Below are 17,857 nucleotides of genomic sequence, written 5' to 3'. Positions count from 1 at the left end.
GAGCCCGCTGGGTCAGTGCCGGCACAATAAACGTTGCTTCCTGCTAATCTGCCTCAATGTCCCGTAACTCAGCTTGAAATTCCCGCAACAAGGGAAGAAGGAAAGGAAGGAGGTGGAGGGAGGGGGAGAGGAAAAGAGGAGAGGAGGGGTAGGGGGAGAAGAGGAGAGAGAGCAGGTCAGGACTTCCAGCGCCTGACTGGGTCCCGCCAGCCTCCCGGGTCCAGTTAGCGTCCCGGGTCCAGTCAGCCTCCCGGTCCCGCCAGCCTCCGGGCTCCGCCTCACCTGACAGCCTCCGCTTCCTCAATCGGCTTCTTCCCTTCGGCCACGCAGCGCTCACCTCCCACTGGTTGGGATCAACCCCGCCAGGCTCAGCTCCACGGAACGAGCCCCGCCCACCCCTCGGCTCCACCGGACTTGCCCCGCCCACCCCTTCGGCTCCGCCCGACTGGCCCCGCCCACCACCTCGGCTCCGCCCGACTGGCCCCGCCCACCCCTCGGCTCCGCCGGACTTGCCCCGCCCACCCCTTCAGCTCCGCCCGACTTGCCCCGCCCACCACCTCGGCTCCACCCGACTTGCCCCGCCCACCACCTTGGTTCCACCCGACCTGCCCCGCCCACCCCTTCGGCTCCACCCGACTGGCCCCGCCCACCCCTCGGCTCCACCGGACTTGCCCCGCCCACCCCTTCGGCTCCTCCCAGCTGTCCCCGCCCCCCTTCGGCTCCGCCCGACTGGCCCCGCCCACCCCCTCGGCTTAGCCTGCCTGGCCTCGCCCATCCATTCAGCTAATTGATCCTTAGCTCTGCCTACCCAACTCCAAATTTTAATTCTGCTCCATTCGCCCCACGTGGTGCATCTCTTCTGCGACACTGGACCCCACTCAGCTTCCTCCCACAGACTCCACTCGACCTTTCCGCTCTACTGGGCCCTTCTTGGTTCCTCCAACAAGCTCCACAATGGAATTACAGTTCGACCCTCCAGCCCTGGTCCATTTCGGGTCTGGCTCAGCGCAATTCGTCCAACATAAGGTATCCTTGCAGCTGGACTCCACCCTGACAAACTCCCTTTCCTGTTCGGCCACCTGGGAGGCCCACTAGTGCACTGCGCACCCACCCGCTCTGGGAACTCATCCTAAATGACACAGGAGAGGTCTTGCTGAGTTCCGCGGGGCTGAGACATCCCAGGCTGAGGAAAGAACCTGGGTTCTGGAGTATCCTCGCGTCCCGGCTTCGCATCGCAACGGATGACCTTGGTGCAGCCCTCTCACCTGAGGCACATATCTCCACTGCAAAGTGCAGCTGCTGACAATGCTGGATTAGCATGTGGGGGAGCACACGTTGAAACTGAGACAAAGAAAACAATACAAAGAATCAGCGAAACAAAGAGTTGGTTTGAAAGGACAAGATTGACAAACTCTTAGCCCAACTAACCAAAAGAAAGAGGGCGAAGACACAATAATATTACAGAGGAAAAGGGGGATATCAAAACAAATACCAATAAAATTTAGAAGATCAATTAGGAAATATTTCACTTATATTCCAAAAAAAGTAGAAAATCTAGAAAAATGAATAAATTTCTAGACAAATATGACCTACTAAAATTGAACCTAGAGATATAAACAACTTTACAGATCAATAATGAGCAATGAGATTGAAGCAGTAAGTCTCCCAACAAAGAAAAGCCCAGTTGATTCACTGCTGAATTCTACCACACCTTTAAAGAAGAACTAACACCAATGCTTCTCAAACTATCCTATAAAATAGAAAGGGGAAAATGCTTCCAAAGTCACTCTATGAAGCCTGTATTATACTGATACCAAACTGAATTAAAATACAATAAAAAAAGCAAATTATACATCAATTACCTTGATGAATGTACATGAACAAATTCCCAATAAAATACTTGAAAAACAAATTGAACAACATATTTAGAAGATCATATATCATGGTCAACTTGGTTTCATTGCAAGATAAAGGATGGTTCAACATGTGCAAATCAATAAACGTAACACAGCTTACAAGTGGAAAAAAAGGACAAAAGTCACATGATCATCTCAACAGATAAAACAAAAGTCTTTGATAAGACTGAACATCCCTTCCTGATAAGAGCCCTGAAAAAAACTAGGAATAGAAGCAACACAGCTCAATGTAATAAAGCCTATAGCATACACTATAATAAATGAGGAAAAACTGAAAGCACTTCCCCTAAAGTCAAGAATGAGACTTTATTCTATCTAATACCTCTCTTATTCAATATAATACTCGAATTCTTAGCCAAAGCAATAAGGCAAGAAGAAAAAATAAAAGTGATATAAGTAGGAAATGAAAAAGTCAAATTATCCCTACTTACAGATGATATTATCCTATATTTAAAAGATCCTAAACTCCACCAAAAAATCTCTTAGATTTGATAACCACTTTCAACAAAGTGGCAGGATTCAAGTTAACATAGAAACGTCAGTAGTTTTTCTATAGGCCAACAATAAACAGACTAAGAAAATCAGGAAAAACCTCATTCACAACAGCCTCAAAAAATAAGTGCCTAGAAATAAACTTAACTAAAAAGGTAAAGAGCTTTACAATGAAACTATAAAACATTGAAGAAAGAAACCAAGGAAGACATTAAAAGATGAAAAGACCACTTATCTTCATGAATCAGCAGAATTAATACTGTGAAAATGGCTATACTACCAAAATCAAACTAGAGATTCACAGAAATGCCTTTCTTAACAGAAGTAGAATAATCAATCAGGAAGTTCATATGGAAACATAAAACACGCCAAGTAGTCAAAGCAATCCTGAGCAAAAAAAGAGCAACACTGGAAGTTTCATAATACCTTACTTCAAATCTACTGCAGAGCCAATAAGCAAAAACAGCATGATACTGGCCTAAAAACAGATATGAAGACCCATGGAATAAAATAGAAGACACAGAAATAAAACTACACAGCTACAGCAACCTGATCGTCCATAAAGGAGCCAAAAACATACACTGGAGAAAAGACAGCTCCTTCAACAAACTGGGTTAGGAACATTGGATATTCACATGTAGAAAACTGAAAATAAATTCCTCTTAGTCTATCCAAAAACCAATTGATAAATAATCAAAGGCCTTAATGTAAGATTTGAAACTACTCCAGGAAAACAGCCCTAGGCAACAACTTTCTGAATAGGATGTCAATAGCTCAGGAAATAACGCCAAGACTAGACAAATGGGGCTGTACCAAATGGAAAAGCTTCTGCACAGCAAAGGAAACAATTCTTAAAATCAAGAGACAGCCTACAGAATGGGACAGAAATCCTTGCCAACTATTCATCAGACAAGGAATTAATATCCAGAATATATAAAGAGCTCAAAAAATGAACACAGAAAGAATAAATAACCCAATTAATAAATGGTCAAATGAATTAAAGAGACAGTTCTTAAAAGGAGTACACATGCCCAATAAATGCATGAGGAGGTGCTCAACATCCAAAGTCATAAAGAAAATGCAAATCAAAACAACACTGAGATTCTGCCTCACCCCAATCAGAGTGGCGATTATCAAGAGAACAAACAGCAGGTGCTGGCGCGGATGTGGGGAGAAAAAAAACCTTACACACTGCTGGTGGAAAGATAAATTAGTGCAGGCACTATGGAAATCAGTATGGAGGATCCTCAAAAAACTAAAATTAGAACTAGCAGATTACCCTGCCACTCCACTCCTGGGTGTTCATCTGAAGGAATGTAAGCCAGCGTACAATAGAGACACCTGCCCTCTGTTCACAAAAGCCAAATTATGGAATCAGCCTATGTGCCCATGAACTGATGGGTGAAGAAAGTGTGGCATACATAAAACATAGATTATCATTCAACCATAAAGAAGAATGAAATTACATCACTTGCATGTGGCGCTGGAGATCACCATGTTAAGTGAGGTAAGCCTGACTCAGAAAGACAAATACCATGTCTTCTCTCATGTGTGGAATCTAGACCTAAAGAGTCAAAAACAAAAATAAGATTTTGATATTAAAAAAGACTGTTTCCAGGCACACAAAAGAGAGGTTGAGGGTAAAATGCAAGGGTGATACAGGGGTGAATACGACCAAAGCGCTCAACATACGTACATGAAAACAGAAGACTGAAACACATTAAAGTTTGTAAAAACGAAAGGGGGAGGAAAGGGAGCGAAGAAAGAGTAATTGAGGAGGTCAATGTGATAAAAATACATTGTATATGTATATAGAAATATCATAGCCGAACCATTTTTTACAACTAAACAATTTTTAAAAGGTGACAATACTGTACATGCTAACTGTTAAAATAAAATAGCTAGATCTTATTTTCATTTGAATTTAATAAGAAAATTAAGTGAAATAAAAAGTTATTAGCTACATGTTTACCAAACTGTTACCAAAATGCATATTCATTACAAGATCTTCCCAAGATTGTGGAGAAATGAAGAGGCTGGGTGGTCTTTTTCCTTAAATTGCACGTTCACTTAGCACGTAGTTTCTCTGTTAGGAAGAACATGAAGTCACTCACACTTTCGCCCACACCCACACCCGACATACTGCTCCAGGGCTCTGGCTTAGAGCCAAGCTCTGTGATTTACCTTCCTGTGGACATTTCATCCTCAGTCCTGTTACCTCGGCTTTCCCTTTCTGGGTTCCCTGTTTACTGCTTGGTTGGCAGAGCCCCACCTCATACACAGGAACAACAAGCCCTGTTCAAAGTCACTTTGCCCATGACAGATCAGCGCAGGAGCTGAGGTTCTGACCAGCATCTGCCTGTTCTAGAGACAGTGCTCAGGAGAGCCACAGGAGGACTAAGAGCCTGGACTTGGGTGTTGGCTCTAGAGAAGAGACTCGCTCTGTGTGTGTGTGTATGTGTGTGTGTGTATGTGTGTGTGTGTATGTGTGTATATGTGTGTATGTATGTGTATGTGTGTGTATGTATGTGTGTGTATGTGTGTACGTGTGTGTATGTGTGTGTGTACGTGTATGTGTGTGTGTACGTGTATGTGTGTATGTGTATGTGTGTGTATGTGTGTATGTGTGTGGATGTGTATGTGTGTGTGGATGTGTATATGTGTGTGTGTATGTGTGTGTATGTGTGTATGTGTGTGTATGTGTGGGTATATGTGTGTGTGTATGTGTGTGTATGTGTGTGTGGATGTGTATATGTGTGTGTGTATGTGTGTGTATGTGTGTGTATGTGTGTGTATGTGTGTGTATGTGTGTATGTGTGTGTATGTGTGTGTATGTGTGTGTGTATGTATGTGTGTATGTATGTGTGTGTGGATGTATGTGTGTATGTGTGTATGTATATGTGTGTATATGTGTGTGTGTACGTGTATGTGTATGTGTGTGTATGTGTGTATGTGTGTATGTGTATGTGTGTATGTGTATGTGTGTGTATGTGTGTATGTGTATGTGTGTATGTGTATGTGTGTGTGTGTATGTGTGTGTATGTGTGTGGATGTGTATGTATGTGTATGTGTGTATGTGTGTATATGTGTATGTGTGTGTGTACGTGTACATGTTCGTGTACGTGGAGGCCACAGGAGGCTGGACAGGACTCACAGCTGCTAACTGACTCAAGGGCTTGGGTCAGGGCTGGACGGGCTTCCCGTGGTGCCTCTAACCTGGCCCCAGATATCTGAGGAAGGCATTAGTGATAGAGGCTGCTGGTGCTCTTGGCCTAGATTTTTCCAGAGTCTAAGAACTCAGAAAAGACAGGAAGACAATGAGGAAATCCAATGCTTATATTTTCTTTCCTTAAAAAAAAAAATCCCTCCCTCCCCAAATGCTGAGAGGTTTCCTTTCACTTGAAGAAGCAACCCGGAGATGGGCAGTCTGGGTGGGCTACTGTGGTGCTCAATCGTGCCAGTACACCCCAGGACAATCCTGTTTCCATTCTGCCATCCTGCTCAGGTCAGCTGCCAGGGAAGGGGAAGGAAGGAACCCAAGAGATAAAGGTCCAGTGGCTTCCACCTACTTCTCAGCATGCAGAGGATGTTGGGAAATGTAGTTTTTAAGCCAGTTAAAAGAATTACAGAAGCTTTGTCCTCACAGTTACGGATACTCTTCATCACATCTTTATCTACAGCAATCATAGCCACATTTGTTCATTTACAGACATTTGTTTGAAGGGCCAACCATGGATCAGGCACACAGCTTCTGCCATGTGTCCACTGGTGAAGTGAATACACAAAGACCTGTCCTCCATGGCTTGCTTAGAAAGCACTCACTGTGGGCAAAGTACCTACTATCTACTATTTCCTTTAATTCCCACAGTAGCCCAAGAAAGTCAGCCCCATCACCCTATCTTACAGATGAGTAAACAGAGGCTCTAAGAGTCTGAAATCCGTGTAAGACTCCATGAATGTGTAACACAGCCAGGCTTCAAATGCATGCTGGCCCACTCCACTCCAGAGCTATGACCATTAACAAGGGTTCCACACTAGTGGCTGCATCTTGGAACCTCTCTGGAAGCTTACAATACCCAATTTCTGAGACCTGCTCCCCAGGACTTCCTATTACGTTGGTTGGAGGTAGGGCCCAGGCATCAGTGTGTTTGTGTTACCTTATTTAACCCTCATGACTACTACAGATGGAATTATTTTTGTCTTTATTTAAAATCAAGGAAACCAAGGCCTGGAGGAGTGTTCTCACTTTCCCAAAGTCACACACCAAGTCCACATTGGAACTGGAATGTGTATTTGTGTCTCTGTACTTTTTCCAAGGAGCTGTTCTTGGATCCAGGGGAAAAAAAAGCAGTCTGCAGAAAGTTGGGGGTACTCAGGTCAACTTCACTGCCATGGGCATCTCCATAGGCCTCCCAGGGAATTTGTACATAAGACATGAGAAGCAAGGAGCCAGGTAACAACCAGCTGGTAAAATAACACATGCCAGGGAGTAAGACAGAAGCTCAGCCCCAAGAGGGCAGGGATGGGGCTAGGCCAGAAGAGGGGATGCACTTTTTCCCAGCACAACCAGCTGTGGACTTCCTCCTGCCCAACTAAACCCTGCCTAATTACACGTTAGAATGAGTGTTGGACTTCTTATGTTTCCTTCTCTGCATGAGTCTGGACACCTATTACCTTTTTTGTTTGTTTGGTTCTGTTGTTTTGTGCTATTTTGGGGATGAAAGCCAGGGCTCGCACCTACTAGGCAAGTGCTTTACTAGCGAACTCTGTTAACTTGTTCTGAAGTTTATAGCACTTTCCTGTATAGTTTTCAGTCCTCCCCAGGTCACTCGTGAAATTTTAGACTATAGGTCTTACAGCTTTAGGGTTGTGTATTTCCATTTACTTCAAGTTTCCGATTCTCTCTGGAAATAAGTAATCTTTCATCAATTTTATGTATCAAAGGTGTTACCCTTTGATACATTTATAATAGTCATTTAAAAGTATTGTCTTAAACTCCAAGACTTGGAACAGCAGTGGGTCAGCCTGAAATGATCATATGTTCTTTTGACTTTGGGTCACGGGGTTCCACTGTCTCTCAGGTCTCATAATACATTGCGTAACTTTGCATAAGCTGCACAGGACACCAAAGCATAATTGCATATAGTTTCATTCACAGAAAGCCAGGCCTCTTCCTACCACCAATGGTGAGGATGCAACTGGGCATTCAGACTCCCCATAGAGTGGAGTTAGCTCTGGCGCTGCCTCGGCCTCGGTTTGCTCAGTCTGCAGTGACACGTCAGCCCCCACGCTTCAGCTATGCCTGTACTTTTTCATTTTATTTCTTTTCAAATTCACTTTTAAATCTCACTCACAGTTTGGAACATGAATCTGAGAGTTTAGAAATCATAACATATGAAGTAACACTACCTGGAAACCAGGCACTCCAAGTGATAATGAACTAGGGAAGAGGGTGCCTGTCACACATGTAGAGACGGGTCCCTCAGAGCCACCAGAACACATGGAGGCACCAGGAGTCTCTCACTCCAGACTGGAGGCATTAGAGTGCATGAAATGGCACGGACTAATTTCATTTTAGGGTCAGAATGAGAGGAACTGGATTTGCCTCCATGGCCAGGACCTTTCTGATCCCCCACAAGATGTGGCGAGGGAACTTAAATGTTTGAGCCCAGCTCTTCCCAGATTGCTACAAAATAAACTAAAATCAGTAAATGGGTAAGGTGTCCCACTGGGCATGCCAGGCCCCATGCTCCCCAGTGGGATCTTGTCACCTTCTTTCAGACCCTGAAATTACAGCCTGCAGAGAGATGAGCTAAAGGCACCCCTTACCTAACCCGGAAAGTTCTTCCCAGGTGCACTGAGTCCTCCCTGCCACATCCACCTGGGTAAGTGCCCAGTATCCACAGCTGCAGGTCAGTGGGCAGGCGGGGACCTAGGCAGGCTGTGGAAGGACGAAGATGACTGGCAATGTTTTCAGTAGCGGAAGAGGAGACCTCAGCCCTGCCAGTCCTGCCCACCCAGAGGACCAAGGTCAGTGCAGGGCAGTGAGGAAATTTTAATATTAGGTATTTATTTCTCAAGACTCCTAAAATTATTTTTATGGGAAGTATCAATTAATTTTAGATTTGCATTTATTTTTCTGAATTAAATGACTTCCACTGACTATGTCAGAACTGAAGTTACATATAGTGTGTTACACAGAGATTTTAAATACACCTTATTTGTATACAGATTTATCAGGGAAGCGATATTTTCATTTCACATTTTTATCAAGTATGTTTTGTCCTCTTCATAACTCAAACCAAACTATTACTGATATAAGTGACTTCTGTGGATTGAGTTAACTAAAGTTTTAAAGTATTTAGAGGAGGTGCAGCTGTATGTTAAGACCTCATCTCCACAGAGTAACCTCACATTACTGTAGACTATCTACTAGAATTTAATTTCACGAATTACAATTAATGGTGTGAGTCCATAGCCTGTGCTCCACCAGTTAGTAAATGTCAGATGAAGGGCCAAGATGATGAGGTTGCAAGTACATGAACTATTTTTTTAAAGAAGTGAAAATAATGGTTCTCTCTTTTACCAGCCCTAAAATACCTTGAAATATAAATTAGAATGGAATGAAGAAAGAATATTTCAGTCAATTAATCTTTTCTCTATGTCTTATTCATTTAAAAATACCTTTCCAGATTCTGTAATAATGGATATGCATGTAATTCATTTTGTTTGGAGGGAAATTTAGGATGGTCAAATCTCACCCATCTCTGTGCTTAGCTTTCTGATTTCCCAGTTTTTTTTCATATGCTTATCATGAACCGATAAATGTTAACCTGTCTCCTTTTTTGTTACTAAGATGCAAAGAATATAGTAAGATGGGAAAGCCAAAGTTGTTTGGAAGAAAACAGACTTGACTCTTGTGTCGTCATTTTTATCACTCTGAAGTGTAGAAGGGATGGGAGGGATACAGTGATGGTGAAATGAGTGATATGATAATGACAGACGAAGTGTTCTTTTCATGTATGTTAAGTCTGCATATGCATTGCTAAGTGTTGGAAAATTCGTGCTATTTATACTTCATCTCGTCCCTGAGAGCTAGGCATGATTTGCTCATGTTGAAGATGTGAGAACAGATGTGCCTTCCCTTCCTCCTTCACCCTGGAACCTGCACATCTGAAGGGTCACAAGAGCCTGGACATGCAGCGGGGTCTGTGGAGGGGTTTCCTCTTCCTGTCATGCTCTCCCCTTCTGTCCTGACCACTGGCTCATGCCCATTGCCCCAGCACTTGTCACCAGTTTGGGGATATTTGGCGAAAACACATAACATGGGGTTGCCATGGTTTGAGTAACTGCAACATGACACAACGTGTGACATGACTGTTTCCATGATCCACTGATAAGGGGTGTCTTGAACATACCACCTTTCTCCTGAGGGACCCCTGCCTTCACTGTCAGCTCTAACTAATGAGTGCTCAGATTCTTCTTTGCCATTTCTTTTCCATGGATAGACTGTGCTTTTCTGATCTCCCCACTTAACCTTTCCTTCCTCTTTCTATGTGTAGATTCCTCAAGTGTGACATAGTTCAGAAACTCAGGTTATCTTCTCTGTGATTTACATCCTTATAACAGGATGGCAAGTCTTTCTGAGGGCAGCTTGGTTTCAGAATCCTCACTAAGTCCTTATCTGAGGAGTGTGTCTTAGACCCGCCTGCTGCTGGCAGAAGGCTGGTGTTCTTCTCCTGGCCATGTCATACTAGGCAGCAGGGAGCACAATAAGACTTGCTTGGGAATGGACATGCCAGATGGTTTCTGTTAGCTTTCTAATAAAATGATACATGGGTGTAATACACCACATTAACAGAAGCAAAGACAACTTGATCATCTCAATAGATGCAGAAAAAACCTTTGATAAGATCCAACACCATTTCATGATAAAAGCTCTAAGAAAACTAGGAATAGAAGGAAAGTTCCTCAACATTATAAAAGCTATATATGACAAACCTACAGCCAGCATTATACTTAATGGAGAAAAACTGAAACCATTCCCTCTAAAAATCAGGAACCAGACAAGGATGCCCACTATCTCCACTCCTATACTGGAATTCCTACCCAGAGCAATTAGGCAAGGAGAAGGAATAAAAGGAATACAAATAGGTAAAGAAACTGTCAAAATATCCCTATTTGCAGACGACATGATCCTATACCTTAAAGACCCAAAAAACTCTACTCAGAAGCTTCTAGACATCATCAATAGCTACAGCAAGGTAGCAGGATATAAAATCAACATAGAAAAATCATTAGCACTTCTATACACTAACAATGAGCAAACTGAAAAAGAATGTATGAAAACAATTCCATTTACGATAGCCTAAAAAAAATCAAATACCTAGGTGTAAACCTAACAAAAGATGTGAAAGACCTCTACAAGGAAAACTATACACTTCTGAAAAAAGAGATTGAGGAAAACTATAGAAAGTGGAGAGATCTCCCATGCTCATGGATTGGCAGAATCAACATAGTAAAAATGTCGATACTCCCAAAAGTAATCTACATGTTTAATGCAATTCCCATCAAAATTCCAACAACATTCATTAAAGAGATTGAAAAATCTACTGTGAAATTTATATGGAAACACAAGAGGCCATGAATAGCCAAGGCAATACTCAGTCAAAAGAACAATGCTGGAGGTATCACAATACTTGACTTCAAACTATATTACAAAGCAATAACAATAAAAGCAGCATGGTACTGGCACAAAAACAGACATGAAGACCAGTGGAACAGAATAGAGGACCCAGATATGAAGCCACACAACTATAACCAACTTGTCTTTGACAAAGGAGCTAAAAATATACGATGGAGAAATAGCAGCCTCTTCAACAAAAACTGCTGGGAAAGCTGGTTAGCAGTCTGCGAAAAACTGAAACTAGATCCATGTATATCACCCTATACCAAGATTAACTCAAAATGGGTCAAGGATCTTAATATCAGACCCCAAACTCTAAAGTTGATACAGGAAAGAGTAGGAAATACTCTGGAGTTAGTAGGTATAGGTAAGACCTTTCTCAACGAAACCCCAGCAGCACAGCAACGAAGAGATAGCATAGATAAATGGGACCTCATAAAACTAAAAAGCTTCTGTTCATCAAAAGAAATGGTCTTTAAACTGAAGAGAACACCCACAGAGTGGAAGAAAATATTTGTCAGCTACACATCAGACAAAGGACTGATAACCAGAATATATAGGGAACTTAAAAAACTATATTCTCCCAAACTAATGAACCAATAAAGAAAAAGGCAAGTGAATTAAACAGAACTTTCTCAAAAGAAGAAATTCAAATGGCCAAAAAACACTTGAAAAAATGCTCACCATCTCTAGCCATAAAGGAAATGCAAATTAAAACCACACTAAGATTCCACCTCACCCCTGTTAGAATAGCCATCATCAGCAACACCACCACCAACAGGTGTTGGCGAGGATGCGGGGAAAAAGGAACCCTCTTACACTGTTGGTGGGAATGTAGACTAGTACAACCACTCTGGAAGAAAATTTGGAGGCTACTTAAAAAGCTAGACATTGATCTACCATTTGATCCAGCAATACCACTCTTGGGGATATACCCAAAAGACTGTGACACAGGTGACTCCAGAGGCACCTGCACACCCATGTTTATTGCGGCACTATTCACAATAGCCAAGTTATGGAAACAGCCAAGATGTCCCACCACTGATGAATGGATTAAGAAAATGTGGTATCTATACACAATGGAATTTTATGCAGCCATGAAGAAGAATGAAATCTTATCATTCACTGGTAAATGGATGGAACTGGAGAACATCATCCTGAGTGAGGTTAGCCAGGCCCAGAACCAAAAATCGTTATGTCCTCCCTCATATGCAGACATTAGATCAAGGGCAAACACAACAAGGGGATTGGACTTGATCACATGATGAGGCAAGAGCACACAAGGGAGATATAAGGATAGGCAAGAAACTCAAAACAAACAAGATAGCATTTGTTGCCCTCAATGCAAAGAAACTAATGCAGAAACTTTAAAGCAACAGAGGCCAATAGGAGAAGGGGACCAGGAACTAGAGAAAAGGTTAGTTTGAGAAGAATTAATTTAGAATGTAACACATATGTACAGGAAAGCAATGCAAGTCAACTCCCTGTATAGCTATCCTTATCTCAACTGGCAAAAACCTTTGGTCCTTCCTATTATTGCTTATACTCTCTCTTCAACAAAATTAGAGATAAGGGCAAAATAGTTTCTGCCTGGTAGCAAGGGGGTAGCCTGGGAGAGGGAGGGGGCAGGAGGGTAAAGGAGAGGATGGGGGAAGGGGGAGAAATGACCCAAACATTGTATGCACATATGAATAAAAGAATAAAAAAGTTAAAGAAAGCTGGGCACCAGTGGCTCACACCTATAATCCTAGCTACTGAGATTGGGAAGATAAATCTCCTGGGGAGGGAGTTTTTGCAAGACCCCATGTCAACAGAAAAAGGCTGGGCCTGTGGTGCATACCTGCTAATATTTGTGAACTGGCCTTGATTTACTTAGGCTAGTTTATTCTGGTATGAAAATAACAAATATGTAAGATGTGAAGCTACATTGGGGGATCCAAAGAAAGTCTTAAAGCACTTCCAGAGTTCTTTCCACAGAGAGGGCTAATATTCAGACAATCAGGGAATTCTTTATCCTCTCTTACACAGTGACTGCATTAAGCCTGTCAAGCCACATGCATGAGGAACTGTGTAATGGAAAAACTAAGAGCCAACATTCCTGTAGAGACCTTCTGTGCAAGAAACCCTTTCATATTTGGTATGTATGTGTTAGCTTCTTTCACATGTAATATCTCTAGGAAAGAGGTAATTTGGTTGTCCATATTTCATAGAAAAGATGACCAGAGTTCAGCATCATAATCTGCTCAAGGTCACACTTGTACTAAATGGCAGAGCACAAGTGTAAATCCATGAAATCTGTCTTTAGAATCCACCATTTTCAACATTTGCTCAAATAACATTTAAAATCTTTAGTCTGGTGATGAATAAGCCAGAATAATAATAGCACTAAAAAATATATCTATGTGTACATCTAATCCATTGAGGACAGTACTTGTAAGTTTTTGATTCTCCACTTTTTATATAATGTTCCCATTCAGAATTACCAAAAACTGTACAGCTTTTATGATGCACCTGACAATCAAGACGACAAAAGATGAAAAACAGATTATACATTACCCCTGAAAACTTAATAACAGGGAAAGGTTTTCTACAATATCTGATAACTTTTAATACACAGGAAAGCTTAGGCACTGAGGGAGCCCAGCAGTGGACACACAATCCAGCCGTGACTGGGAAGTGATGAGGTCAGCTTCTGGAAGGTCCCAGGGAGACTCGAGTAGTGAAAATGAAAATGCTGCATGAGGATGACTTCACATATTCTCCTGATGGCAATAATGTCGTATGAGATTAATGAAGGTATTAATATTGACAATAGAGAAAGTTTCTTGCTCTTCCCCTCAGATATTTCCTGTGTGATTCCTTGCCCCAGAAGATAAAAAAACCAAACCATCACATGGCATTATCAACATAAGAAACCCCTTTCCCTCTGAGGTTGGCACTGGGGTCAAACCATCCTCTTTTCTTCCACATCCTCACATTCCTTCCTGAGCACAGGCCCAAGCCCACTGACCTGATCACCATCAGCCTCTTGGCTCACCTAGGGATGTTGATAATCATGGGGTTCATATCTACAGATGCTTTTGTGTACCAGGGTCTTTGGGATGTAAGTCATTTTTCTACTTGCACAAGTTTTTGAGGGGCCTGTCCATTTGTGCCACCTGCCTGCTGAGTGTCCTCCAGGCCATCACTCTCAACCCAGAAGCTCCTGTTTGGCAAAGCTCAAACATAAATCCCTGTATCACAGCCTGTGTTCCCTTCTTTTCCTATGGGTCTTCTGTAATGGCCTTCAGTGCTCACTTCTCATTCTCTGCTGTTGACAACTCCAATTTCACTACATATGGTCTAATATTTGTCACTGAATCCTGCACTGTCTTACCATGAGTTACTTATTAGGCATGTTTTGGGAAGTCTTCCTTAGGGGGCTCATGGCCCTCTCCAGTGGCTATATGGCGACTCTCTTGTGCAGGCATAGGAGGCGGTCCTGGCATCTGCACATCACCAGCCTTTCTGCAAAAGCCTCCCCAGAACTAAGGGTCACCTGGACCATTCTGCTGCTCTTGGGTTTCTCTGTGGTCATGTATCGTGTGGACCACGTCGTCTCCTCCTCAAGAATTATGTGGAACAATGACCCAATTCGCCACTGTAACCAGATGATGGTGGCCAAAGGCTATGCTACCATCCATCCTTTGTTGTTAATCAGTACTGAAAAACGAATTCTTACCTTTTTGAAATCAACTTCGGGGAGAACCTGTTTAATTACTGAGTGACAGACAGGTCTTCTTAATGGGCTAATGCAAAGCTTTGCAGGCATGTGCCCCCTGTGTTAAACAACTAATGGAGATAAGATTTGTTAAACTTATTTACTTTGAAACACATATATAAGAAACACAATAGATATTTGTGCCATGAGTCTTTCTGAGATAACACAAGTGCTTACATTTCTGCTTGAGGTCAGATGCGACTCTCACCTTCATTGCCTGAGCTAGTCCAAATGCCTACCAATGCATGAGAGTGTACAGTACTTCTTAATAAGTCAGTACTCTCACTGGTCTTTATTTTGCCTAGATAAATATGTAAACATTTATTAGCATAAATTTCTGTATCATCTATCAACTGTATTTTTAGTGGTATGCCAAAAAAGAACTGAATGCATAGATTCAAATTTTTATGTGTACATCAATGCTTTTAGTAACATTATTTACAATGACCAAGAGTGGAAACAATTCAGTGTTCATAAGCAGATGAATCCATAAACCAAATGTGGCCTGTACATGGAATATTATTCAGCCTTAAACAGGAGGGATATTTTGTCTCATGGTTTACCACAGATAAGTCTTGAAGATATTATTTCAAGAAAACTGTCAGTCATAAAAGAACAAACATTGTATGGATATGCATGTAGAAGGTAGAACTTAAAGTAGTATAATTTATAGAGACAGAAAATAGGATGGCAGCTGCCAGGAGCTGAGGAAGGAGGGCCATGGGGAATACTTGTTTGGTGGCTGCAGGTAGAGTGCAGGAAGAAGTAAAATCACTAGAGGTGGCTGGTGACTTTTGTCTCACAACAATATGAATGGGATTAATGCTTCTGACCTGTACTCTTAAAAATTGTTAAAATGTTAAATTTTATGTTATGTATACTTTGCCATAATAAAAAGTTTCCTATGACCTTTATTATGTTAAGTGAAAGAAGTCAGACACAGAAAGACAAATACCACATGTTTGCACTCGTTTGTGGAAAACAATAAGTCAACCTTGTAGAAGACAGAATGGAACAGTAGTCACTAGAGACTAGGGAGGTCCGGGGGGCTGGGAGGGGTCCTGGAAACAAGTTCAATAAGGAGCACCAAACACAGCAAGGAGGAATCACTTCTAGTTCTTCAGCATGACAGGGTGACTACTGGGTAAAAGGACCTATGATATCATTTCAAAATGACTATAAAGAGTATAAAATTCCCAACATAAAATAGTTAATGGCCAGGTACAGTGGCTCACACCTGTAATTCTAGCTACTTGGGAGGCAGAGGTCAGGAGGATTGCAGTCCAGGCAAAAAGTTTACAAGACCCCATCTCAATCAATAAAACCTAGACATGGTGGTGTGCCTGTCATCCCAGCTATGTGGGAAGCACATAAATCGGAGGATCATAGTCCAGGTCAGCCCAGGCTTAAATGTGAGACCTATTCAAAAAATAAGTAAAGAAAAAGGTTTGTGGATGTCACTCATGTGGTACAGCACCTGTCAAACAAGTGTAAGGTCCTGCATTTGGTGGCCACAAAATAGTAATTATTATAGTAACATGTTATTATTATTAATGGTTGTAGAGAAGAGACAGAAATGCCTATTGCCCAGGGCTTACAGAATATGCAATTTCCTCAGCCTCCCCTCTCCCATGGAATATTTAACTTCCGGGAGGAGTATGAAAGCACTGAGACCAACAGGCAGGTGCCTGGATTCCTCACCTCTCCCCTGCCAGTGAAGAACTCAGGGCTCTATTTGTTCCCTCCACACTCTGATACATCCAGGAAACATCCCCAGCCTGAGATGCTTGCTGCCTCTGGGGTGCACAAACTGGGGTGGCTTGTGAGGTGGGAGCTTGTCCAGCCCACAGGCTGCAAAGCTCCTTATGACCAACAGTAGCTCCAGAAACACAAAGAAAGGAAACTTCTAAAGTAGAAGCAGCCCAGAAGTAGATAACTGGCCCACCTGATCCCAAATAATAGCATCAAGATGCACAACAATAATAAGAGAGTCCAGCTAGCTTTTTGCTGAGTGATGCTAGAGTTTGGTGCCAGAGTCCTCAAACCATGGTCAAATGTTTGGATACTAAGTTATACTAACATTCCAGTGGTGACAACTGTACGTCAACCATGCCACTTCATAGTCCAACCTAAACATTGAGAATAATTCAACTGAAAGACTACAGGTGATTAAAACCTCCAACCAATGATTTCACCTCAGATACATAAATCCCAACACAGAAACACAATAAATATGAAAAAAGGCAACATAACTTCCCCCGAAAGTCAATTCTAAAATAAGAGATTCTAATGAGATGGAATAGATGAAGTTTCAAAGAATTCAAAAGAATATTCAATAAAATTAAAGCGGATACAGATAAATGCTTGAATTTTAAAAACCTCAAATAAAGGACTGAATGAAATGAAGAAGATAAGGCAGGATATGGAAAAAGAACTCAATAAAGATACACAAATCCTGAAAAATCAAAAATCAGGATCATGCTTAATTGCAGTATTATTCACAATGGCCAAGCTATGCAAGCAGCCTGGGGGGCCTATCAACTGATGAGTGGATAAATAAAACATAGTCTATATACACAATGGAGTGTTACCCAGCCAGAATGAAGAATGGAATTATGTCACTTATAGGAAAATGGATAGAGCTGGAGATCATCATGTTAAGCAAAATAAGTCAGACTCACAAAGTCAAATAGCAGAGATCCAAGATTGCAGATAGCTGAGCAAAGCAGAAACCCTGAGCTCCATGATTTCAGAAAAATACTTCTGATTTCAGTGTGGCTAGACTTGGGTAATTCTGATTTTTTTTTTTTTTAGCCAACTGAGTCAACACCAACATATAGGGTGCACATAAAATTCAACAAACAAGACTCCTAAAAACAGCTTTTAGTTGCACATAACATCTGAGGAAGTGCCAGCACAGGCTGGGTTGGCACAGCCACCAATCTGCCTCAAGGAAGTCACCAGCTGTTTTTCTTTCTTTCTTTTTTTTGTTTCTCTTTTCTT

At 42.0% G+C, this 17,857-nt stretch overlaps 1 long non-coding RNA gene and 1 pseudogene across 2 annotated transcripts in view; one reads left to right on the top strand and one right to left on the bottom strand.

The window, feature by feature from the left end:
- Positions 1-827: 827 nt before the first annotated feature.
- LOC141411359 (uncharacterized) overlaps positions 828-17,857 on the bottom strand; it is a 37,530-nt gene continuing 20,500 nt past the window's right edge. For both annotated transcript variants that reach the window (XR_012436120.1, XR_012436119.1), the window contains exons 3-4: positions 3,875-3,972; positions 828-1,341 (exon numbers count right to left, since the gene is read on the bottom strand). This is a non-coding gene — a long non-coding RNA (uncharacterized lncRNA). The remainder of the gene's footprint in view (positions 1,342-3,874; positions 3,973-17,857) is intronic.
- LOC141411565 (vomeronasal type-1 receptor 90-like) lies at positions 13,869-14,861 on the top strand (annotated as a pseudogene).

Source organism: Castor canadensis, chromosome 10 (genome assembly GCF_047511655.1).
Source record: "Castor canadensis chromosome 10, mCasCan1.hap1v2, whole genome shotgun sequence".
NCBI classification, from domain to species: Eukaryota; Metazoa; Chordata; class Mammalia; order Rodentia; family Castoridae; genus Castor; species Castor canadensis.
Note: the sequence above shows the minus strand (reverse complement) of the source record. Positions and strands in the feature narration are given on the sequence as shown.